The 27,668-nt window shown below is 38.5% G+C and overlaps 1 long non-coding RNA gene across 1 annotated transcript in view; it reads left to right on the top strand.

Moving 5' to 3' along the window:
* LOC141421297 (uncharacterized) overlaps positions 1–27,668 on the top strand; it is a 104,429-nt gene that overhangs the window by 67,805 nt on the left and 8,956 nt on the right. Inside the window, exon 2 of the long non-coding RNA XR_012445906.1 lies at positions 26,679–26,807. This is a non-coding gene — a long non-coding RNA (uncharacterized lncRNA). The remainder of the gene's footprint in view (positions 1–26,678; positions 26,808–27,668) is intronic.

Genomic DNA, 27,668 nt, shown 5'->3' with positions numbered 1-27,668 from the left:
AAACTGTAGAAAGGTGCCTTTCTGACTTCCTGATTCTAGGCCCCAACCTCCTTTTTCTTGGACCATTTTCTTTAGAAAATTTGCATTTATAAATTCTTCCCCTATCCTTTCAAAATGTAACTTTTCCATGTATGTATTGAGTTCTGGCATTTGAACTTGCACTTGGTAGGCATGCACTCCATCACTTGAACCACATTCCCAATCCTTTTGCTTTGTTATTTTCAAATAGGGTTTCATGTTTTTTTGCCTGGGCAGACCTGGACTGGGATCTTGCTATTTAGCTTCTTTTGTAGCTTTTGACAGGTGTGAACTGCCATGCCCAGCCAAGATAAAACTTTTTAGAAGGGCTTACCCATTTTACAACACAGAACAAGAACACACAGTCAAACCATCAAGGATATAGGCTTCTCCAGTTCCATAACTTGGTCTTAACTCATGATGTCGACTTTGTTTTCCAAGTGTCTTTTATACTTTTTGGAACAAAGTTCATCATTTTTCTCTTGAATTTATATGCTTATATTTTCCCCCACTTTAAAATTCTTTTTTTACTGTATTCACCATTTAAAAGTCTACTTGTTCTTAGGGACTAGAGGTAGGTCATAATCACCTTCCTAAACGCTGACAAAGGAAGTGACTTTTTCTAACTCCTTTTTGTATATGTATGTATACATAATATACATATATATTACTATTATATGTATATATATATATATATATATATATAGAGAGAGAGAGAGAGAGAGAGAGAGATTGAAAGACAGAGAAATACATACACACACGTATATATTTGGCAGTACTTTGGTTTGAACTCAGGTGCTCAAGCTTGCTAGACCAGCTCTCTATCTCCCTTTTGGATAGGGTCTTGATTTTTTTTTTGCCTGGGCCAGTCCTCTGACTGCAATCCTCTTACCTATGCCTCCCATGTGGCAAAGGTTCCAAAGTGAACCACCACACCCAGCTTGTTGGTTGAAAAGGGGTCTTGCTAACTTTTTGCCTGGGCTCTGCCTCCCAAGTAGCTGGGACTAACAGGCATGTGCCACCATGCCTGGCTTGTCCTTTGTATATTTTAAGTACCCACATTATATTCCTTGTAGTCAAATTTGAATTGTGAGTATTCAGATATCATATAGCTTATATTTAAAAAAATATTTGAAGATGGGTTTGTGTCTAATATATCTTCATGTGTTCACAGTTATCTAACATCAACCTTATATACAGTAGAAAATATTTTGAAGATATTTTGGGCAAGTGAACACATTAAGGAATGCAAAGTAGTGTTCTCAGCTGCTTCTCCATCCCAGACAAAGTTGTGTGATAAGCAGTGACTGTAGCTATGTGCCCCAGGGGCCTCTCTTCAATTATGTGTATGAGTTCTCAAGGAGATCAGAACTGCTGATTCCTGTTCTTGCTAACCAGAGTTATAGACATAATCAATTGAGTCACATTCCCAGTTCAGGAAAACATGGATAAAGTTGGAGTACAGCAGAAAATGCCTTGGTTGAAAAGTCACCTTTCCCTACATTGTTCTATCTCAAGTTAAATTTCTGTGTGACTTCAACAGGGACATAGAGTTATATTGTGTGACACAGCAAATCTGAAATCTTCAATTCTTCAATTCATGGGTATTAAAGAAAATGAGGATGTGTGTTTTGATTGGCTGGGCTCCTAGTTAAAGGCCTTAAATGAGGCAGGAGAAAAACATCAGTGCACTGGAGGTGGCAACTAAAACCTGGAGGAGTGGCACATCTGGGTGTGGCACATGCTCATGGCTGCCTTCTCAATACCTATCCTCCTTTTTAGTTGCACAGCTCAATTTGTTCATTACAACAATGAACCTTCTTAAATACTAATTATACTTTTCAGATAGAAAATGAAGTCTGGCCAATGAAAATTAAGTGAGCTTACTGGATGTGCTTTCTAGGAAAGCTGTCTTAGCCCTTTCCCTTCTCCTGTCTTGTCTGGAACTTGATGTGATGCTCTAATCTCTAGTGATGGGTAACATTTTGGAAGCATAAGAAGAAGGATGTATGATAAGTATGGTAAAGTGAAAAGATAAGAAAGCTGGGCCCCTGATGGCACCTTAGTATCCTCATTACAGTGATAGACTGCCATCTTTCCTCTATGTGTGTGGAAAAATTAACTTATCAGTGTTATTGTTCTTAGGTTTCTATTCAACATGGACATAATCAAACCTGCAAAATAGATTAGATGTATTTATGAGATGCAGGGATGTACTACACTTGATTTTTAAATCATCATCCTGTGTCATCTTCCATACTCCCTAAATTCACTTGTCAGCTGATTGAATATAAAGGCTCCCACAGATGACTTAACAGAAATACCAAAGGATGCTAAACCATACACAGGAAAAGTAAGAATCTTTGGACCACTATTGATTTGCGAAACATCTGATCAGACTCTGATGTGAGCCACTAAAAAACTTTCATGTTAAACTGGTGAGATTTTGGAGCTGTTGGTCAGAACAACTAAAATATCATCTCTCAGTCCATCAGTATATAAGTGGAGAAAGAAAATGTGGTATATTAATACAATGAAGTGTTATTCAGTTTTGAAAGAGAAGGAAATTCTGTCATTTGTGAAGCATGTATGAGCCAGGAGGGTGTTTTGCTAAGTGAAATAAGACAGTCACAGAAGGATAAAGATCACATAACTCCATTTATCTTAAGAACCTAAAATAGTCAAGGTCATAGAAGCAAAGAATACAATAGACAATATTATTATGTTCCCAGGGAGAGAAAGTGGTGCAGGAAATTGGAGGTTATTATTCAATAACTGGTATAAAGTATCAGTTATGCAACATAAATAAGTTCTGGAGATCAGCTGTATAACATAATGGTTTATAGTTTATAGTATTGTATACTTCAAAATTTGTTAAGAAGGTAGATCTCATGTACTCTTATCACACATGCAAACACACACACACACACAGCAAGGGGCACAGAAACTTTTGGAGGTGTTGGATATGTCTATTACCTTGATTATTGTGACCATCATGGGTGTTTATATATATCCAAACTCATTAATTTACACATTAAATATGTGCAGATTTTTGTATATCAATTTTGCTTCAAAAAAGCTACTAACCACAAAACAACAGAACTAAAACCCTCTATTCTCAGAAGGTCTGTGGTAGTTCCTATGTCTATTAGGATATTTTTGGCTATAAGCAACAGAACACTTCAAGTCTGATTGACTTAAACAAGGATATTTAGCATCTCATAAGCCAATGGCAGGGCAGTTCAAGCATTGACTAGTTTAATAAATTACATTATAATGGCCTCTAGATTCTTTCTGCTTTGCACACTTCAGCATTTTTATATTTATTTTTTGGGTATTTTCTCAGTTGTAAGAATCTTGTACTGGGTCCAAGGGTCAAGGACAATCATGACCTTGACTAGAAAAGACCAACTTTTCTCAGGTATCTTCTTAAGACTGAGGAGATGTTTTTCTGATCAAACAGCTCATGTTTCATGAGACACAAGTGCCTCATTGCTCAGGCCTAAAGCAACCACACGACCACTGGCAAAGGGAATAGCTGAGACTAAGCAGTGTTTTTCTGTAGGATCTAGGACAAAGCACATGGATGTCCAGAGAAGGGTAGGTCTTTGTATACACAGCAGGGTCTGTGAGAGAGAGAGAGAGAGAGAGAGAGAAAGAGAGAGAGAGAGAGAGATTGTCCTGAAAAGAGGATCACAGTGACATTGACCCAGTAGTGAAGATTGGCCATTGGAAGAGACTGAAGATGTCAAGGGCAACACCCAGAGGTATATAAAGGACTATGTTCCTGGTCTACCCCCTAGGTAATTATTTGCTTCCCAAATAGGGAAGCAGCAGTAAGTGAGCGTTCTTTCCTCTTGTCCCATCTCTGCTGTCAGCTGGTTTCTCGTGTGTGTACTGCAGTGAAGGTGAGGTCCCTCAACTCTCCTGCTCTTCCCCAGTTGTTCGGAGCTTCTGTCTCATGCTTCACAGTGGTGTGCAGTACCTTGGTTTTCTTCTCAGTTCTCCTACCTTGCATCCCACCATTTTCAAAGCCTCATGAACCTGTGCCTCAGTTGGGCATTCTGAGCTTCTGGCATCTCCCTCAGCTGTAGACAACTGTTGCTTATACTTCAAAAGGGCCAGAATGCTTAAAAGGAGTTTCTCTTAGTTCTTCTTTCTCTAGGATTCCATGGTCCACTTCAGGGAAGTCTCTCTGCTTTCTGGTCCCACCCAAAATCCTCTGCATGATCCTTGGGTGAAGAATCTTTGAAAAGAAATGTTGGAGTCGAGCAGACAGTTTTTGTGACCAGTGCTCCTGGGATTCAAAGCTATTGTGCCACTTATGAACTGTTTTTGAGAAATGTGTTAATAATCGGGTGATCTCTTACCCCTTTCTAAGTTGTCTGTCTTCTCCTCTGACACTAGATTTCCTTCCAGAGTAAGGACAAACTAATTCTCCATAGTCTCGTGTCACTCATGTCATTAAGATTTGGGGTCAGCTATAATAATGATGCTTTTAATAGTTATTAGAAATTATGGGCATTTAATATATCTTCTGTGAGACTTCAAAGGGAAGTTATTGCTATGAAGTGCAGAATTTGGAAATACTTGATCTGTTACTTTTATTGTCTCTGTGATAAAGTATATCTGAGGAAAGATTATTTTGACTCACAGTTTCAGACATTTCAGTTCATGGTCCTTGGTTGTATTGATTCTGGGCCCATGGTGAGGTAAAACATCATGGCAGCAGGAGTGTGTGGAGGAGGGAGCTGATCATTTCATGGAAGAGAAAAAGCAGAGATTCGACAGTTAATTGCCAGGGAAAATATAGCCCCAGTGACCTGTTCCCAGGGACCTACTTTCTCCAGTGAGATCCTTACTCCTAAAATTTCCAGAGCCTTCCAAAGTAGCACCACCAGCTGGGGACCAAGGCCCCAACACATGATCCCTTGAGGGAACATACCATATACAAGCTGTAACATTTGAATTCCTTGGTTTAGTTAACAACATGGAAATAGCTTTCCAGAAATTTTTGAGATAGGATCTTACTATGTAGTTCAGTAGCTCATTGAACTTGTAATCCTGCCCATGTCTCTCAAGTGCTGGGATTATAAGCATGATGTACAGTGCCTGGCTCAGAACCTTTTTGTATATGTGTGTTTTCTTTAAAAGGATGAAGTAATATGGTACATACTGCTATGTTGTTCTGTGTTTTTACTTATGAATGGTATTAGGAACATCAATAAACAGAAACCACTGTGAAAAGTAAAGGGAATTACACAGCTGATGCAAAAGGTGAGGTGCCAGCATGATGACGAGGCAACCCAGAAATTATCAACAGTGGAAAAACGCTTACTACTTTCATAGAATTGAGGGGATGAAGGGAGGGTGGTATTAACAGAACTCAGATGCTGGGGCCATCCAGCAAGAGCCAGATCCAGGAAATGGCTGCATAAGTAGGGCTGGGGTCATAGGAAAATGTGGTGGAAGCTGGAGTCTCAGAAATGATGTAGCTACTGCTGGAGGTGTCCTTGCTGCAGAGACAGAAGGAGAAAGTAACCTGTTTTCTCCATTTCTTCTTTCCTTTGATTAAACACTGTGATCTAGGGAATTTAGCTGTCTGTTATAAAGGGGGGATGGGACAGATGCTGAGAAGAAAAGAAAGGGACTTGAGAAAAAAAGGAGAATTGCTGTTACAATCCATCCTTTTTGTTACTTTCCCACCCTTCTACTCATATTTAGAGCCTCCCAATAAATTCATATTTCCGTACCCTAGAGGCAGCTGTCATTTATACAGAAAAATGTTCTCCTTCTTTCTTTCAAAATATAGGCAAAAAGTGACTGGGTTATCCAAGTCTATGTTCTTTAGATGAGATGTAGTCCCCTCTATTAGTTTTATATACCTATTTTTTTGCCAAGTCATCTGAGAACTAAATTACAAAATTAGGACTGCCAAATACTTCTCAAATAAAATAGTAAAGAAAAGATAAAAATGGATATATTGTTGATATATACAGGCATATGTATAGGAAAGATACACTTAGCTGCTACAGTGCGTATTTCTGTAACTAGTCATGAGGCCATAGTTAATCATTTTCATTCACTATCTGTACCTACATTCTCTTATACTCCGTGTTCATTTTGCGCAGAGTGAGTCACATTTTTCTTCCTGAATCGTTTGGGTCTTTAGTGGTCCTGCCTTCATTGAATTGCTATAATCTTTCACTGACTCACTACTGGTCATGGTTGTCCTCTGAGGTATTCTGGTAGATTCTGACAAAGACTTTCCTGACCCTACTCTGCAGCAGCAATGTATTTCCCTTTGATAGATTGGCTAAGTCATCACAGCTGATAGAGTAACTGCTCCTGTAAATTGATGGCACAAAGTGCCCACGTTTTTCAGAAAGTAGTTTCAATTTATAATTTAGGGGGGATTATGTGCCTCTTTGTGGAAACTTAACTGTTTTAGAACCAAGATGTGTAAACCATCAGTACCCAAGGTTGCAATGATGGAATATATGCTGTGCAATAGTGACAAGCATCATTTCTGCTTCCACCTATTGATTTCGGGTCTATGTGTACTGATAATGGGAAAAATAGCACCCTATGTTTGTCTCTGGATCAATATACACTGCACTTTGGAAAACAGCACAACAATGTGGGTGAATCCCATACAAACCATCTTTTATCCTGTCGGCCAGCTGCTTCTTGACCATGGACTTATGATAAGATGAGGGAATAACATCAGTGCAAGCCCATTGCTGAGCCCTTCCTCACCTTTTTTGTTCTGAAATAGCATGGAGATAAGAGTTTTTAGTTCAAGATTCTTCGGTTTCATGTGAGATACCTGCATGTTTCCATCCTCAGTCATACTTACCATCTTCCAAATAATCTAACCTTAACAAGGTACTTGAGTTGTGCTTGCATTGAACAACTGGAATGGGCCCAGTAGCCTCTTCTGGGGACACTGTTAAACCAAAGAGAGGAGAAGAATACCCTAGGGTCTCCCTTTCTTCTGCCTTAGGATGATTTACTATGGGGCAAGTAAGCACAATATCCTTGTGAGCAAGGACATTATAACAGATATGCTTCTGGGAAGCCCATGGGGAAGTGGGAAAGGCAGGATGAGAGAAGGGTAAGAGCCCAGGAAACTTCCTCAGAGGGCAGCTGTAGCTGCATCCTACAGGAAGCATCTGGAGTGTTGGCTGCTTCTCAGTTCCCTGACCTGAAGCTAAGGAGCTGGGTGCTGGGTTTTGTTACTCCAGTTCATCTCCTTACTGGTTAGGGGTGACTGCCCTCTCCTGAAAGTAAATTCCTAGGCATCTCTAGCTCTTTGGTAGGCAAAGTGGGCTCTGTTAGTTAAAACCTGAAAAGAATTTTCTGAAAATTAACTGCAAGTATTCCCTTGAAGTGAAATCACTTGGAAGTGTGTGTGTGTGTGTGTGTGTGTGTGTGTGTGTGTGTGTGTGTGTGTATGGCAGGGGGAGGGGTGCACATAAATAGCACAAAAGAGGATTCCAAGGAGATCTGTGTGTGGTAATAACACTGTTGACTAAACCCATGTTTAGGTTATTGTTAGTGTGTTTCATTTTTTGAAAAAAACTGGATGCCAGAGAGCAAGGAAATGGTTCCCTGTGAGATGGAACAGAGCAGAGGATGATGGTGAGTGATCTGAAAACACTCATTTGACCACCACAGCTTGTCATTAAAATCCCTCCCAATATTACATATGTTTCTATAGCCATTTAGTGGTTGTGTAACAGACCAATTTACAGATCTACATATCCATTTCTGTAATCTCCATTTTGTAACATATTAGCTCTTCCTTAGTATGAATATTATAAAGGAACAAACCTGCAACTAGAGTTTTATTTATCCCCTTAATGTTTTCTTTAGAGTAAATAGTGTCAGTATTAGTCAAAGGACATATAACAACATGTAAAATTCCTCGTATGAATGTATGTCAGTTGTTTATAATTCACTGTTTGAAATTGGAAGATATTTTACATGAAAATGAATATTATAATTGGTGTTTTGTTCTTAATAAATCTTGTAAGCCTATATTTAGCCTAAACACATCTAAACTGCTGAATAATAGTATGAATAACACATTTCTCTTGGCCTCTTTCTCTCTCACCTAAATCCACATCTACATGAAAGGCCATTGTCAAGCTGTGGAAGCCAAATAATTCTACCATTCATTTAGATTTGAGGAGAAATTTACCATGGGCCAGAAGAATTTGCAATGAGATGTCCTTCACTGTGAGAAGGACATTTATATCTTGTGAAGGATTTTTTAGGTATCAGGTATTTACTGAAGAATGTTTTAAAAGGAAAGGTAGAGTTAGTCCCATAAATGACGTTGTTAGGCATGCATACTTTATTTTTGCTCTCATCTAAGGTGAGTACTTGCATTTTCCAGGATGAGATTGGAATGCTTATATTCCAGAAGATGAGAAAAATTGACTTTTAAAAGATGCTAGTGAGTGCACATAAGATTTTGTAATCTTATGCACATTCTTGGTTTTTTTGTTCAATTATTAAATATAACACATGCTTTTAGATGTTATCTAGTACTGTTGAAATAAAACTACTTAAGAATTAGCCCACATGGATATAAACAGATAACCACTACTGGCTTGCCATCAAGTCTGGCTTTAGGTATCTGTAGCTTTAATTTGTTTTAGCAGAAAATAGTTCACTTGTTCATTTAAAAAACTTAAAATTTTTACATTTTCAAATAAATTGGAATTTACAGAAAAACTAGAGTCCCCATGCACCCTTCTTCCATATTCCCCTAATAACATTTTATAGTATGTTACATTTATCACAATTATTGAACCAATACTGATCCTTTTTTAAAACTAAAGTCCAGGTTTTTCAGGTTTCCTTAGTTTGTATTTAATACGTTTGTTTCTGTTCATGAATCCCACTGGAGAGTACAGTTAGTCATCATGTACCAAATTAGCCTCCTCTTGGCTGTGACAATTTGTCAAATGTTCCTTGTTTTTGATGACTTCAACAATTTTTAGGAACTCTGGTCAGGCATTGTGTAAGATGTCGTTCACCTGGGGTTTGTCTGATGTTTCCTTCGTGATTACACCAAGGTTGTGAGTTTTGAGGAGGTGGGCCAGAGAGGAAAAGTGCTATTTTTATAATCTCATATGAAGATTACATGATTTATAACTGGTGACATGAACCTCGATCACCTAGCTCAGGTATTTTTCAGTAAGTTTTTACCCCACTTAAATTCTATAGTGTTTGGAAGAAAGTCACTATGCACTCCTCACACTTTGGAAGTGAAGAGTTATTGCTACATGACCCAGCAATTCCTCTGGTGGTTGCATAGCCAAAGGAAAACAAGTCATTATTTCAAAGAGATTCTGCACTCCCATGTTTTATTGCAACACTATTTACAATAGCCAAGATATGGAATGAAACTAGGTGTCCATTGATGGATGAATAAAGAAAATATGGTACATATACAAAATGAAATACTATTCCTCCATACAAAGAATGAAATCCTGTCATTTGCAACAACATGGATGAAACTGGAAGACATTTTAAGTGAAATAAGTCAGGCATAGAAAGACCAATCCTGCACATTCTGACTTATAGGTGGAAGCTAAAAAAGTTGATCTCAAAAAATAGAGCGTAGAATGGTGATTAAGAGGGTGAGAAGTTGAGAGAGAATGAAGGGAGGATGGTTAACGGGTACTGGCATTCAGCTGGATAGGAGGAAGAACTTCTAATGTCCTACAGCACAGAAGGGTAATTAGGGTTGGCAATTAACTGTATATCAAAAGAGCTGGTAGAGAGGATCTTTGAATGTTTCCCAAATAAAGAATTGATAAATGTTTGTGATACATATGCCAATTACACTGATTTGGTCATTAAACATTGTGTACATGTATGGAAATATCACACTATCCTCCATTAATTTGTATAACTCAAAACAATCAAACAAAAATAAATAAGAAATGGAGTTATGCTTCATCTCCTCAGGGGTGTAATATTTACATAAATTTTGGGCTTTAGATGTTTCTCAATTTAAATGTACATTTTTTCAGAATTGTAGGTTTTCCCCTATAAATACAGATTTGAAAATAAGGAAAATATTAATTTCCCAACACTATTTCTATAAGTTGACATTTTTGTCACAGTGCCAAACTTTATTTATTTATTTTTTATTGTTGCTCTGGGTGGGGGTACATTGTAACATTTACAAAGGTTCTTACAATGTATCCTCCACTTCTCTCCCCCATTCCCCCTCCCCTGATTCCTGGAACAGTTTCAACAGGTATCATTTTTGCATCTACGTACATGGGTATACATTGTTTGCACCATATTCATCCTCCTACCCCTTTCCCTGCCACCTCTCCACTCCCACTAATGCCAACTCCCCCACAGAACCTGTTCTGCCCTCCTGTTCTCTGATTTTGTAGAAGAAAAAACATAAAAGATAAAATGAGAAGCATGATGTTTTGCTACTTTGAGATAAAGATAGCTGCTCAGGGAGCTTCCTTGTGTTGTTTCCATGCATGTATGTATTACAGCTCCAGTTGCTTCGCCTTGTCCAGTCCTCTTCACTTGTCCTTAATCAACTTCCCATAGTGACCTCTGCCAGTTTAAGATTACTACATTCACTCCTGTACAGTGAGCACATCAACCTCATTCAAGTTTTTGGCTTCCTTCTCTTGCCCTCTCTCTCCTTTGCACAGCCTCTCCTTAGTGTGACCCATGTCCAATAATATTACTGCATTTGTTTTAGGGTCTACAGTCCACGTATGAGGGAGAACATGAGGCTTTTAGCCTTCTGAGCCTGAATAACTTCACTTAAGATGATGTTCTCCAGTCTCATCCTTTTACCTAGTGCTAAACTTTAGATCACTTTCAAGACAGGTCTTGATATCTGGAAGACATTGATTTGAAAGGAGAATGTTTTCAACAATAAATTTATATATAATGTGAAGGCTGATCAATTTTTTCCATGTTTGTCTCATGGATATATTTAATAGTGCAATGGATTGTTTGGTATCATATGCAAATTGCTAACTAGATTGATTGAAGAGAAAATCTTCATGCAGGAGAGATATTTTTCTTTATCCTATGCACACTTGTATGTTGTATAGCTTCATTACTTTGATGGGGAAGAGAATAACTTTTCTCTGATATATTCTGAGTTTGTATGGAGCAGAACTCTCAGGTAGAAAGTGATTTTACTCTGATTTACAGAGCTTTCGATATCCATCATAATTTCTGTCATATCCTGTGGGTATTACTTTGACCATTGCAGTCAGAAATCCTGATGTAATCAGTTCAGTCTTCAGGGAGTTCTTTGAATCAGAACCATTAGGAGTCTCTAAATGAGTCCTGCTAGCTGCTCTTGCCAGGCTGTGTTCACAGGTGAGTTTACATCAGTAATTAGATCTTTCATTCTTGGCATTGAACAAGCAGTACTTGTCATACTGGGAAACTGCAGGGTTTGAATTTATTTGTGAAATAAAGGAAGCAGAAAATGCAGACCTTACTTTAGCGATAAAGACTATTGAATATTGGCCTTTTTTATTTGCTGGAGAATAACATTTAATTTTTCATTTATAGATTTAAACAGAGAAGTACTCTATAAATGTATTTTCTGCTAAAGTAAAATTTTACAAATTGTTTTTACCCATCTTATATACTTGACCTTTTCCAAGTGGAGATTTTGGATATTCTGTCTCTGTCTCTCTGTCTCTTTCTCTCTCTCTCTCTCTTCATCCATCATCTATCTATGAAATGTTTATATGAGGGTGATGCATAGAATTGAAGGACTTAGGTGGAACTGTTGCAAACATTGAGAAGATGGAAGGAGAGTGAGGTGAACATATGGCTGTAACTTTAAGAGTTTGGTGTTGAAAATGTATTATATGCTTCATCTTTGGGCCCAACCTTAATACAGTTCTAGTTATACAACACACACATTTTTGTTTGATCTCAGAGTATATCCATGCTCTTGGTACATAGCACATAAAATTGTCTATGTATCTATCTAGGAAAAAGGTAATAGATCGACTATATTCACTTTTTAATCCATTTTTAATTGTCCCAGTATTTCTTTGTTCAAGTATTTAAATACTTACTGTGTCCCAGGTACTGTTAGGTTAGAAACAGAGTAGTGAGCAGAAAGATACACAAGAAAAGGACCTTGTGAAGCTTACAGTCCATGGGGGAAGAGAGATTATAATAGCATAACCATACAAATATCCAATTAATTGAGACAAATGCCAATAACGTTCTAAAGAAGTGAATAGTTGGTGACACCAAGGTTCTAATGGACATAAGTAGAGTACCTAAAAGACATTCCCAAAGACTTGTATGCCTGGAGTCGAGAGTGGCCCTCAGAAGGCTGGGGACACACAGGGACTGAACAAGGTAATACAGGGCTTGCTGGTTAAGGACTTGGAATTTTATTCTGAGAGCACTAGAGAAATACTGAAAGAATTTAAGCATAGGAGAGCTATCATCAAAGTTGTCTTTGGAAAGGTCACAGAGTTTCTGTGTAGACCATGACTTGAGGAGATCAAAACTGGCTTCAAGGAATTGTGTCAGGAGAAATGATGGCTGGCTGATGTAAAAATTCAGCATAGAGGGAGGGAGATGGTTGTTTCTGACATATTTAAGAGGCAAAATTATCCAGTTGCTAGTGGGTCACACCTGTAGTCTCAGCTATTCAGGAGGCAGAGATCAGGAGGATCATGGTTCAAGCCAGCTGGGCAAATAGTTTGCAACTCTATCTGAAAATACCTCTCACAAAAATGGCTGGCGGAGTGGCTCAAGGTGAAGGCCCTGAGTTCAAGCCCTAGTATCACAAAAAAAAGAGGCAAAATTAGTAAGCATGATGATTGATTGGGTGGGAAGAGAGTGAGGGACATCAAGGAATACTCTCGGCTCCTTTACTTGAACAGTAGATAGATGAGTGGAAGTCTAATGTTGGGAGAAAACAGTGATGATGAAACAGGTTAAATATTGACAAATAGGTCATTCAACATCTATAACAATGATGTTTATGAAAAATGTTATTCATTGAACAGGAGTTCAATATTGAACTCAGGAGTATGCAGTCCACCTATTTCTATTTTCTAGTTCTAGTCCTGTATTGAGTTATGTGCCTCAAACATCTTAGGTCTACCAAGTGGTCTAAATTTTATTGACCTGCCATCATTTTACATGGGCAGAAAGGACCAGCTGACTCTTACTGTAGTATGTTTTGTGAAGCCCATGGATTTCTCTATGAGGTCACAGGGAGAAATTATTCTGTGGTCCTCATATAGTTATCTGAGCAACTGCTATGTTCTTAATTTATAGCTATGAAACCATGAACAAGGATGAGGTTTTTTCTTTATATGATTGGCTATTGAAATGCTGGAAAGCTATTTTATCTCCCATACCTATCCAATCTATAAGACTTTGAGGTACACTGATCATGTTCTTACCTGCCTGCTTCTTTCAACTTATTTGGTTATACATTTCCTCTTGACTGACCATATGTTTGTATCTGCCATAAATCTTTTCTGGAACAACTTAAAGTAAAAATAGTTAAACAGAAATCTGAAATTAAACCAGTGGTGAGTTTGAACAAATTAACTGGTTAGGCTTTGTTTCTTCATCTGTAAAAGTAGAGATTTGAACCAGATAAGCTTTTAAGATATAATTTTAGCTCTAAACTTTGTTTCTAAAGAAAATTACAGGTTCAGATTAGTGGTTCAGGTTTGAGATATCATAGACAGTACTTCAAATCTCTAAAACTGATTAAGCATCAACTGCCATTGCTTTGCTCATGGATACTGATTATTCAGAATATCCCTACTATTGAAAGTGATGAGGGCGCTGCTTTTGTCAGACATACTCTTTCTCAACTCTCTCTACAACATTGTGCACAAGATTGTTTTACAGTAACACCAAAAAACATTTCTCTTATTCCTTTTTTATTTTACTCTTTCTCATTTCCCCCTCTCCTTTTTATAATTCAATTGGTTTCATTTTTCTATTCTATTTTCATAAATGCATATTAAGTACTTTGACCATATCATCCTGTATTACTCTTGCCTATCCTCCTCTCTTCCTACTGACTTCCTCTACCTGTCTCCCTTTACATTCATGTTATTTATTATTTTATGGGTCTAGATCTTACACATAAGAGAAAACAAGGGCTGTCCTGTTTCTACCGATGTTCAGCTTACTTGCAACAATTTCAGGTATTGGCTTTGCTTACTGGCATGAGTCTCATGGTGAGGAAACTTTCTAAGAGTGAGTCTCAAATGTGTAATTGTCCAAGCTCCTTAAAGAAGCTATCCCTCTGAGGGATGATTTAGGGCCCATGGTTTCATAGGAATGAAACCAAAGGATTAAGCCCTAAGGTGGTGTCATTGGTTAGCAACATCACCTCACGTTAGACAAAGACCAGTTGACCTTTCTCAGTCTGCAATCAGTCCAGGTGGTAGTCCATCTGATGCACAAGCTGGTACCATTATATCCACTGCCTTTTCATGGATTTTAGACTTTTTATAGAGTTTCCCTGTACTATATGCTGTATGTACAATTGCCTTGTCTTTTAGGTGCAATTCATTCAATAAACATTTATTGATTAACTTTAGTATACCACACCCTGTGCTGTCAGTTTACAGAAATAAATGAGCCAGTACTGTTTAGCACCTTCTTAGTATTGTTTGGGAAGTTAGGTAAGTAGGTATAATGCCAGAGGGTGAATGCTAATTAAGCTGTATATAAAGAAGAATGCAGTAGTAAAAGAAAGATGAGTTGTTACTAGTGTCTTGGGAGAGGAGAATGGAGCACCAGTATTGAGAACTATCTGGGCATTAGTTCATGAAAAACACATAAGATTAATCTTAGATTTCCTTCTAATACTGTATGTCTTAGCTAGGGCAGCAAAAACCCATAGTAACAGAAAGATGGGAATAATGATGGAAATTTTTCTGGGACTTAAGAGTGCCTGTACTTATAAGAATTTGCTAAAGCAGTTCAGTGCTTCAGTGAAGGGTAGAAGCAGTACAAACCTAGAGGAGAAATGGAGTTCATCGTGCGGTTGATGATACAATGCAGTGCGGACTGTGGCTCTGAAAGCCGACTTTGATTGCTCAGAGTCAAAGGCTGTAAAAAGATGAGAGCAGAATATAGTGAAATATATGCTACAAAAATTGCTAAAATATAGGAAAAAAAAGTGAATTCTGAAGCTGAGAGGCAGGCAACATTTTAAGGAGCATTTCAAATAATCAAGGAAGGGCCTAAGGACCCCTCTGTTTTCACTTCCAAAGCACCAAACATGACAGATTCCTGTTCCTATATCATTACTAATTTATTTAGCTTCTACCAACGTCTACCTACAATAATGACTATAAAACCTGACATTTCAAAACCACAATGCAATGTCATCTTACCCCTTATAAGAATGGCTACCATAAAAAGACAAAAGATGACAAGTGCTGCCAGGATGTGGAGGAAATGGCACACTCCCACACTGTGGGGACTGCAAATTGGTACACTCATGGAAACTGTATAAAGATTACTTGAAAAGTTAGGAGTAAGAAGGTCTAGGGTCCTATTGCATAGTAGAGTGGCTGCAGATAACAGTTATCTCAAAAAAAGCTAAAAGAAAGTTCAAATGTTTTCAGCAATGAAGAAATGATAGATGTTTGATACAGATATGTTTAACCTGATTCAAATATTACACCATGTGTATAGATTTTGGAACATCAAATGTTACTGCATTAATATGTACCTTTTTTTGCTTTGTGTATATGTTAAAAATAAAGTAAGGTCAGGCATGGTGGTACACACCTATAATCCCAGCTATGTGGGAGGTAGAGATTGGAGAACCATGGTGTGATGCCAGCTCAGGCAACAAGTTAGTGAGACCCTATCTGAAAACAAACTACCAAGCCAAAAGGGATAGGGGTATGGCTCAAGTGGTAGAATGCTTGCAAGCATGAGGCCCTGAGTTCAAACCCCAAAACTGTCAAAAAAGTTTTAAATGTCATCCTAATTGAAACTCAAATTTTTTATTCTTGTATGTCCCAGAATAGAAGGAAAATGGAAATATGCTTGCTGGATGTTAAGCTTTCCTCTCACCAGGGCCCGAGGACTCTATGAGAGTGATGAGTGGTGTGTTCAGGTGTTCCAAAGGAGAGACACCCAGGGGAGTGAACCACTTGGTTCAGGATCACATAGATGCAGGAGACCTCTGATCAGAACACACATCAGGCTGAGGCATCACCTTCAGGATGATGCGTACTCGCTAGGTCCTCCTGGAGAATAACACAGCTGCCATCTTAGCGTCCTGTACTTTCAGAGTGCCAGGTAGCATACAAGATGCTGATGTATTTATTTTGTATACCCTACAATGTGAAAACCAAGACTTTGAGATTCTTTATAGCTTCCCGCTGGAGAACAAACAGTGTTCGAAAATGAATTATCTGGTCACTGTTACAACACTGATATGCAAGGGAGAAGAAAACAATTATCTATTGACCATTTGCTGAAAGAGTCCTAGAAGCTACAAGTCTGAGGCCAGCCCAGGCTATATGGCAAGACCCTGTCCCAAAAACTCAAACCAAACCAAATAAAAAGCAAGACAAAACAAAAACCAAACCAAATCAATCCCCTTCCCCCAAAGCCCCAGAAATGGTAGCAATATATCAAAACATCCAAATTGTAAACATTAAAACATTGTATGAATTATCAAATTAAATTCTCCAGTTACACAACAAGGATCATCAAAAAACCAAAACCAACCAACCAATCAAACAAACAAAAAAAATACCCTGAAATCTCCTCCAAACACAAAACAACAACAAAGAGCCCGGGAATGTAGATATAACTATTATTTCCACTTTCGATATGAGAAACTGAGACTCACAAAAGGTTGTTACTTGTGTGTTGTGTAGCTACCAAGCTTAGAGTTGGAGTTTGAACCCAGGTTTGCTTGTTCAAGTTCATGTATTTTGTTTGGCCTGAATTTAAGTGGTAGTTGATACTAGATTTTAGGTGGTAGTTGATACTAGATTTTGTTTTAATTATATTTTCTTTTATCTACCTCTTTTCTTCCATCATAGGGTGCCACACCACCCTAGAACCTCATTTATACCTAATGCATGTTGTCTGCTCTTAGGTTGTGGAACAGTTTATGCCAAATATAGAATGATAATTAGTGTGATAAAGACCATTAATGTGATCACTATGTGTGTATAAAATTTAGAAGGAAACTTTTCTGCTTTGTACTGATTAGGAAAGGCTTGCTGCTCGGATCCTGAGAAAAAAGTTTGGAAATGACTAGACATTTAAGAGAATCCTGAGTTTTACTGGGCAGGCATTTAGGAGAAATATGGACGACTTTGGGTCTGACAAAGAAAGAAAGAAATTGGTCTGAAATTCCTGAAAACTGGTCATCATGAACTTGAATTAGAACTGCATTCTTTTTTATTGTTTTATTCTTTTTTATTGTCTTTTCAGTATTGACACTTGAGCTGGATAATTCTTTGCAGAGTGTATATGCATATACAAAAGTTGTCTCCAGCTATTGCCAAATGTCCTTATGGGGACAAAATTACCCTTAGTTGGGAACCATTTGTTTAAAGTTACCAAGTTTTTCCAATGATACCTTTATGTCTATTATATTAAAGTTGTTCACCAGTTCGTTCTGTGTGGTGTGAGAAGAACTGAGCCATGGGAATCTATTTGTACCCTGTAATTAGCATGAAAATTAGCATGAATCTACTCCCCTGCATGGAAGAAATGTTTAAAAGGAACTTAATCTTGGGAAGAGATAAGCCAAAAATTTGAAAGTATGGATAAGTAAAAAATAGTCCTTTAATGAAATCAACGTGCCACAAAAAGGATCATTACTAATGATTTCCATTTGGGTTATTCCTCCAGCCCCTGCATAAGTTATGCATAAAATTTGTTGAGAATATTATTGGATGATTTTCACTTAGCAATTTTCTCAAAGTCCAGATATAAAGTCTACTTCATTTAGTGCCTAATTGAGCATTTGGAATTTGGTTAAGGCCTGCCAGAGCTACAATTGTCATGCACCAGTCTTGACTCATTAGTTGCAGAGCAGCCTCTTTTAATTGACTGTCAGTTTCTGTATTGTTTTTATCCTCCTTAGCCAGGAATTGTCCCTGGCAATGTCTCCTGGACATTAGCCGTGAGAAAATACAGAGTGAGGACCCAGTCCTTCCAAAAGTTCTAGAAGTAACCCCAGAGCTCTCCTCCAAATTAATATAGCAGTTTTAAATACCAGGAACTCTCTTTTGTGGAAAGAGAATTAGTGCCTCTTCCAAACAGTTCAGGTTTTAAAAAGTTGAGTATTTTCCCTCTATTATAGAAGAATTATATACCCATGGTAGAAGAGGTAAGAAATGTATTATGAAGAAGAAAATGGTTGTCCATAATCATGTCATTAAGAGACAAACACCATTAAAATTTTAGATTATTTCCTCCTAGGATTTTACTATACATTTTATACTAATGACATTACACTATAAAATATAATTTAGTATTCTTCTAGTTAGAACTTGAAAGTTTAGCTTTATATTATAGACTTGTTTCTCTGACATTTACAATCCTTAAAATCTTAGATTAGAGAAAGCAGGGTTGAATTAATCATCACAGAAAGTCTTTGCTATAGATAAATTCAGCATGATACCCTTTGTCCAGAAGAAAATTAAAACAGAGGTGGATGATTTTTCTCATATATGAAATCCATGTAAATTATTGATGCTGAGATATTTGCATGATTGGATTTGTTTCAGAAAGTTCCCTCTGGCAGAGTGGTGGAGTGGTGCCAGGCTGGACAGGGAGACCAGAAGGAAATTATATAATAACACAGGTGGGAAGTGATGAAGACCTAGTTGAAAACACTAATTGATGTTGGGGTGGAGGGGCTATGAGATTAAAAAACTATCCAGAATTTGCAAGTATCACTGACATTGGTACTTTCCTCTTCCTACATATGACTTTCGTGAAAATTTCTTTTTATCCCATTCTGTAGGGATATGTTAGCAAACTCTGATTCATCCTAACAGATGATTCTTAGCCCAACCCTTTCTTGACCTTGAGCAGCTTTCTGTTTTCTTGATCTGGCTTCTCTTATTCCCTAAAGAAACAGATGAACGGACCAGGAGTGTAATACCCTTCAAACTTATGATGAAATATTTGTTTCCCATCTATTTAGTGGAGGTGGGAAGAAGCAACTTTTGATGCAAATTGCAGTCCTCCTCTGTATCATTTGATCCTTCCTTTTCCACCTCAACTTCCCTTAAAACAAAACAAAACAAAATGTACCTGCCTTGTTGTAGGAAATTATGAGCTAAGGGACACTGAAGCAGATTAGCAGGAAGCAACTTTTATTGTGCTGGCACAGATCCAGGGGACTCGAGCCCCGAGAACAAAGAGGTCTCACCTTCCCTTGCAAGCAGGTTACAGAAGCAAAAAGCAAAGCTCAACCCACATAAGGCTGCATGTGACTCCATTGGCTATTTCATTTTCCCAGTGCTATGTTACCTTCATGTTTCAATTCTTTAAGTTTTATCTCTCTGCTTTGCCATCCCTTCCCCCTGTCTCGTTGTCAGAACACAATCTGTCTGTTTCTTTTCTGCCCTCTCCCCCTCTTTCTTGCTACATTATTCCCCCTTTGATGTTCAGACCCACCCAGGGTCTAAGAGGATCATCTTGACTTAGAGGTTTGTATTTTTACAGCATCATTATATGTGTAGTTGTTTTGTCAGCAATTTGAGAGCTCTTGTGGTTTTATTAGTTATAATTTTACCAACAGCCTGCAGCCTGATGATGTGGTTGAACATGTATAGGGGTGCGATAGCCCCAGGACTTGTTTTTGTCCATTTAATCTTTCTTTATATATGGGACTCCTGATTTCTTTTTACCTTGCCTGAGGGGAAGCAAGAAGAAAGATTGTCGTATTAAGCCTAGCAGGTAAGATCCAAACCAGCTACTAGATAGCACTGTATACGCTTGCTTCCCATAGATCCAATATAGCCCCTAGGTGCCTATCAATCTATGTTTGTTGTAAGATTTTCCCAAGCTTTTCTGAAATTAGACAAGGGGCCAGTGTGTGGGGCTGGGGTTTTGTATGGCTAGGAACTCCCCATCATTTGGTCTCTTGAGCAGTGTCATTATAAAACTTCTGTCCTAAGCAAGTTAAATCCCCCACTGAGGTGGAGAATTAGCCTTCTGGGCAGGAGATACAATAATTTCCGATGATGGAAGTTTTTAGGAATCAGATGCCTTTTTTGTGTTTTGGAAAAGCAGTCTCATCAAAAGGTTCTTGAGGGTTCAGCTAGTTCCCTTGCTTCCCAAGGCCAGTGATCTCCCATGTTGGTCCCAAACAAACATAGCATGAAGTGACATTCAGTGTCTGGGCTATAGACTCACCCAGTGAGAGGAACAAGTTTTTAGCTTTGGCAGAGATGGAAAATTCACTCCTCACCTCCTCATAAAAGGAGTGAAAAACTTGTGTGAGGAACTCTCATGGGTAACAGTTACTAATCTGAGGTGCATCAGACTCTCAGGGTCAAGGCCCTTTCCATCTATCCTTATGTCAGTTATATGTCCCTGTGTGCTTAGTGAAATTTACAGGGTTATAGATGCCATGGGTGCAGTCAGGGGCAGCTTTTTCCTTGTGAAGGAGAACTGCGTGCTTAGCCCTCTGTCATGTGGGCTATGGAACACAACTTCAATAAAGGCAATAATCAGAACCTACATCACCACCCAGCCAAGAGTGTGATATGTATATCCTGACACATATACTTTTAATTGGATGTATAGGCTCTTTCCTAAGTTAAACCACCACAGCTGCAGCCTGTGCCTCCATGTCCACCTTGGTCTATAGCTGCACATGCATCACAGAGCATTGACACTGGTTTATCAGGGCTAAACACTCCGGATCTCTAACCATTACTCCTGGGGTAAGTAAGTGGGGTTGAAGCAGATATGCTGATTACCATGGGAGCACACTAGATAGGCGGTGTGATTGTGAGTGCATGAGCCAATGACAGAGACTGCACAGGAATAGTAAGTATGGAAAAGCAAAAGTCCTAGTGACAACACTTCCTGCCTAGTAGTATGCATACATAAGTCACAAGATGAGGGCTCTGGGACCATGAAAAGAGGCCATATTAGTAAAAATAAATAGTAATTATGCATCCTGCCCAAAAGAGATAGAAGAGAGCTAATAAATCCAGTCAGTGGAGGCAGTTTCTGCCAAACCTATGGTGAAGACTAGGGTGAGAACTATAGCAACAGATACAGACAAGGAGTGACAATACATTACAGTGAAATAACTGGTGTGGAAAACAGTTCATTTGTCCCATTGGAGAGTTGAGTCTTCAAGCTTCAGCCATGTGTAGATTAGTCAGCTTCCTGGGGTGACTACAGCAGGGCTGTTGTCCTACCATTCTTGGTCCCCTGTTGTTTCTTGGGAAGCAGAGTCCTGCTGAAGGAGGGTGCTAATGTTCCAGAGGGTGATTTCACATGGTGAAGCTGGATCAGGGATGCATTCCCACTCAAGAGAAGCTGGCTTGACTCAACTGTGATGGATCCAAGGAGCAATCTCTGCTACTCTACCTGTAGTGGGGATAGACAAGACAACAATAGGGCCCCTCTAATAGGATTTTAATGACTGGACATTTTATTCTTTTATCCAGACAATGTCTTTTTTTTTAACTGAGTAGAATTACCATGGCAACAATATAGTATCAGTATATATGTCCAAGAAAACACATTGTTTTAAAAAAAGTTAAAACGACTATCATTAAGTATTAAAGGACATGTTTAGAGACAGCAAAAATAGTCATTTTGTCTCTAAGCAGAAAACCCTGTCTAAAAATATGAGTTTGTATCTGGAAGGTCTTTAATGCCAGATGGCCACACGTGTATAAGAAACACTTCCTCAATCCTCTTGGCCTTGGCTATTTTTGAGAGATCTGGCATGAGTGACTCCATTTGAATTTTGATGGAATCCTCCCCTTTTCTCCAAACTGTTTGTCTCTGAGCAGCCTCTTTTGTAGATTTGTCTCCCATTTAAGTAGTAATCAGGCCTGACCCTGACTTAGCTTCTAAGACCAGATGAGATCGGGAGCATTTAGGGTGGTACGGCCATAGACTGAAGATCTTTCTTGATTGCTAATTTTTTTTCTTGAGGATTTGTTTTTTCCTGGATTTTGTTTGTTTATTTGGTTTTGGTCCCATGTTGGTGGGTGGAGGGAATGATGAGCAGATCAGGTGGGAGTCAGCGCCAACTAAACCATTTTGGCTAAATTTGAGAAACAAAGAGTCATAGAAGGAGTTGCCCTTGGACAATTGGCTTCTAAACGAGGACAGTATAGAACAAAATCCAACAAAATCAGATATCTAAAAAGTTAACCTAGTTGACATATAAACACTTATTAGAGTCATTTTTTTATGGACTTGATTGTAAATGCCCCAGAAGGATCAGAACTATAATGACAAAACTCTTAAAAGAGCCTTGGTTAAAATTTTGATAGACAGTTTAGCAACTAACAGAACAGTTTATCAGTATCATTAACTTTTTTTTACCATGTTTATCTAAATTTTGTATTTTAGAAGGCTTGATACACTTGAAAAACATAAATATATTTAGTATAAGGAACCAGCAATAGCATCATAGCTCTAGAGAGGTTATATATACACATTAGTTTAGTCATTCTTGAAGTATAACCTTAGATTTTTATCAGTTGTGGGGGGGAAGAAGAGTTTTAGCAAATCCAAATAGTCCAGTCACAGACACATATAGGATACTGACTGCATTAGAATCACCCAAGACAACAGTTGTTTAACCATGAGGTTATCTAGAAAATTTTATATAAACTGTTAGAAAATAAGAGTCATGGAAGAGGCAGAGAGATGGCTCAAACACCAGTACAGGATTTATTGTTTAGGCAGGGGTCCTGTGGAGGGAGACCCCAGAAAGAGAGCCAGAGCCCATTGCCAAACACAGACTTGGGCTAGATATAGGGGGCTAGTGGAAAAGTACCAGGAAGGTCACTAAGGGATATTGTTGCTGGGCAACCAAGAAAGATAAGTTTTAGTTAGGTCACTGTCTGCCCAACTGTCCTTGGCATCCATCAGGGAGATAAAGGTTAACAATTGTCTCTTTGCCAGTCTTTGGGGTTGAGTGGGGAGTTTCTAGTAAGCCATCTGTAAGGAGGAGGGGGTCTATCCTAACATGGCTGTCCTTACTGTTAACCCCAACATAAACCAACTCTTAAATGAATATGACTCAGTTACCTTAGTAGTCAAAACTCTGACAAAAATCACCAGAGAACACAGGTAAATATTTATGGGGACTAAGTATGGAGTTAGGAAACATAGTGGCCAAGAATCATGGCTCAGATGTTGATAAGGGATCATATCCCAGATTGTTGACATTAACAGATGGCTCATGACATACGGCAGGATCCCACCAACCTGTAGTCAATGGAGTCTCCCTAAAATAACAGGCCCAATCTGGCCATTCCAGGCCAAAAATTCCCTCTGCCTGATATGTGGAAATAGGACTAACATCTCCACTCTGTTGACTCCAATAAAACCTGGAGGTCTTAACTTTCAGTGTAGTGCTCCTTTTTGAGTTTTTATTTCTTATCCTATCTGGAGGGTGCACTTTGGCTTTTTAAAAATTTTGCTTTACATAAGTAAATCTGTCTTAACCCTCCTATCAATGTAGCAGTGCTCCCTATGCTCAGCTGCCTCTTGCTTCTCTGTGTTTTAATAAATTCTAGTCTTGACAAATTTGTCAATTAACCTGTAGTGCCAAATATTCCTGACAGCTAACTTGACAAAACAAAAACCATTTTTAAGACCGTTTTTGTAAATGTTATTAAGAACAACATTTTAAGATAGTCTTGTTGTCATGAGCTTAGAGAATTAAGTTTTAGTTTAACATCAGCACATTAAATTTTGACCTTACAAAAACCTTTAATGTAACAGGATTTTAGTCAACTTAATCACATAAGCATTTATAAGCTCTATCCTTTTATGACAACTTATTCTTCACCTTTATGACAACTTGTTTTGTATCCCCTGGGGGAGCTCCCTTTATCTTTTTTTTAATTTAAAAGTATTTTTTATCCGTTTATTTAAAAAACCATATCTTTAATATCATACCTATATTATATAATAGGTTACTTGTTGAAATTAACTTATAAAACCTTTTAACTTAGAACCTTCTATCTGTATAGAAAAAAGCAGAAAGAAAGCAACCTTAAAATTATTTTTTGTATAAAAACAATTTATAGAAAGCCCATTTGTTAATAGACCTATGTGTTATAACAGAGAATGAAATCCCAGATTTTATTTATGACAGAATATAACAGGCTAAAGTCATTTTTTAACTACCCAAATTTTCAGATTTCTGTTGCAGACTGTAGCCTGCCTTTTTTTTTTTTTTTCTCTTCTGGTCTAAGCTGGAGTGTTAACCCCTGAATTCCTGCATCTTAGTGAGACCTGATTGAAACAAGTTTGAAAACCTGTTTTCTTAAAAGTAGCAGTAGAATAGAGTAATAATTTTTTTTACATTTGCTTTATAATAAGATCCATCCTGAAGATGTTTACATATTTAAATGTGAAAAGCTTAAGCAGTTTGTAACAGAGATCTTTAAAATAAACAGTTTTTTTTTGCTACCTTGAATAGCATATTAACCTTATAACAGCAGTTTAAGAACCATTTTGAAGGTGCTTACATATATGTACACACACAGAGACATATTATAAATTAAGTTTGCCAGGAAAAAATGTCAACTTAAGCTCACATAAGATGAGCTGGGATTCCAGGAGCAAATTAAATTTTGCACCGTGCTTTAAACAAATTTACACACACACACACACACACACACACACAATTAGAGTGCACTCTCAAAACAAGAAAAAAATGTTAAAATTATACCCAGAGGGCTAGCCGGTGGAATGGTGGATGATGCATCTGTTCTCGTGGGAGTCTCCCCTTTTGGAGCTGAATTTTTTATCTATTCCTTAATGTCAGTTGTGACTATTTCCTGGGAAAAGCTCAAACCCCTGTTAACTCTTGGAGGTGTCTTATACTCTTCTGTAAAGCACAGTATTTCTGCCCCTCTCCCCAAACTAAGAGTCATGGCTTCACCCCAAAAGGTAGTTATTATTAGCTGATCACCTCCCCTTCTGCCTCCTCAGGAAGGCCTGAATTTGAATCTGGGTTCTCACCAGTCTGATGAGCACTGTTCCCAAGTTGATTCCTGTGCCTCACTGGGTTCCGTTGTGCATCCGAGGCCCTCGCCCCGACTTGCCTGGGGAATGAATCCCCCCACCGGATCAAGCTGTCCATTGGCACGTGGTGGGATTTCCTCCCAGTGGTTTGGGGCATGCACCATGGTGACAAGGGAGGTGATAACTCACCATCTCCACAATCCCAGCAAACGAGCCCCCAAGAAATGTTCCGGGAAATTATGAGCTGAGATACAGGACACTGAGGCAGATTAGCAGGAAGCAACATTTATTGTGCTGGTACAGACTCAGCGGACTCATTTCCAAAGGCTGAGCCCTGAGAACAGAAGGGATCTCACCTTATTTACCCTTGCAAGCAGGTTACAGAAACAGAAAGCAAAGCTCAATATGTCTGCATGTGACTTTATAGCTATTGCATTTTGCCAGTGCTATGTGACATTCATATTTCAATTATTTTAAGTTTTATCTATCTGCTTTGCCATCCCTTTCCCCTGTCTCATTGTCAGAACACAGTCTGTTTGTTCCTTTTCTGGCCCCCTTGTCCTTTCCTGCTACAGCCTAAGTGCATTATTGGCCAATGTAGAATGTAATTAAAGCTCTATAAGAAAATAAGGTCATCATTCACATCTTGAGGTGGCATTCCCAGAAATTTTCACTGGATATCTCACTACTTCCCATCACCTCTTCTGGACCCTATTGCTTTGGGTTTCTTTCTCTCTGCTTCTCTTTCTTGCTTTCTCATTATCTCTGTTACTTTTTCCTCCAACCTTGGCAGTTCTGATTTATTTTTCCTGAATCTTCCCTTGCTACATCTCCATCACTCTTTTTATTCAGAACAATTTATGTCTTTCTTGGTTTCATTTACAAATTTATATGTTACCACCCACTACTTAATATTGTCTTCAAGTACCCAATAGCCATTACAAGAAAGATGAAAATTTTAATTGTTCTCAGGAAAAAAAAGATCTTCCAGTTAGTTAACAAAATCTATCCTCCTGGGAAGGCTCCAGGAGATTATATATAAAAAATGTTATATAAATATTGACATTCAAATTGAAAATATGTGCAATGGGAGAGAAAAGCAAGATGGTGGATACTGAGGGACCCCGGAACCCTGAGCTCCATGATTTCAGAAAAATACTTCAGATTCATGTAGCAAGGATTGGGTAACCCTGCTTTTTTTTTTTTTTGCCAACTAAGATACCGTCAATACATAGGGTGCATATAATGTTCAAAGACTGGCCCTTAAATTAGCTTTTCATAGCACATAATACCTGGGGAAGCCCTGGCACTGGGATGGGCAGAAGTTTCTGATTCACCCACTGGGAAATCATTTTTCTTCTACTCCCATTTTTTGTGGCTTCTTCTCTCCTGTCTTGGAAAAGTGAAAACACAGCACAGAGAACCTGTGACCATCTGTGATGTCCTGGATCTGCCATAATTTGTGGACACAGAACCTGCTTGTGCTGCCTGCCTTTGCTGTCCCAGAAGTGAGAAAACTGTACCCCTGCCAGGTAAGTGTGATACCTTATCAGCTCTGAAGGGAACCACATAGTCCACTGCAGTTGGCGGGCACATTGCATCACTCCCCCTCAACAAAACTGGTCATCAAATAAATGGAAGGAATGTTTCACCTTTACCTGGCAGGGGTGGGGTGGAACGCTGAGGTGACCCAGCCTATGTGGGGGTGGAGTGGTCCTGCTGTTTGGTGAAAACAAAACATTCCACTACCTTGGAGAAACTGGTCATGAGCTGAAACTGACAAACTTCCAAGAGAAAAGTGGTGGACCAAAAAGCTCAATTCTAGTTCCCAGGCTTACCCTGCCGGCAGTAGGGGCTGGTGACTACTCACATACCAGCTCCTTACATGACAGCTTTGGAGAACTTGTCTACACTAGATGGCCCATCCCACCAAGAGAATTCTGGCTCAAACACCCTGAGCAGCATCCCCTCCCGAGCTGTCTGATAGAGTGAGGCAACAACTATTTCCACACAGCCCACCATACCAACCTCAAGAAGGGGCAGAGATGCAGAGAGAGGCCTTGTCAAAACTATCAGTAACTGGATTTGAAATCAGAGGAAAGATTTCAGAACATTCATTGAACTGTTTTTTTTAATTATTATTTTTATTTTCATTTTTTTTCAATTTACTGTTACCTATCTCCTTTTTCCACTCTACCCAAATATCAATTTGCTTAACCCTCCCAGTTCCACGTACCTTTTTTGACCCCTCTTTTTGTATTTTTATTCTTTTTTCCTTCATATTCTTTGTTCCTCTCTTCCTCACTCCTCCTTTCCTTCCTTTCCTCACCCTCCCTTTCTGCCCACTGCCCCTACCTCCTCCATACTCACCACTCACTGAATAATCTATTATA

The sequence above is a fragment of the Castor canadensis genome, chromosome 3 (assembly GCF_047511655.1).
Source record: "Castor canadensis chromosome 3, mCasCan1.hap1v2, whole genome shotgun sequence".
Classification (NCBI taxonomy): domain Eukaryota; kingdom Metazoa; phylum Chordata; class Mammalia; order Rodentia; family Castoridae; genus Castor; species Castor canadensis.
This window is presented reverse-complemented; position numbering and strand designations above follow the sequence as displayed.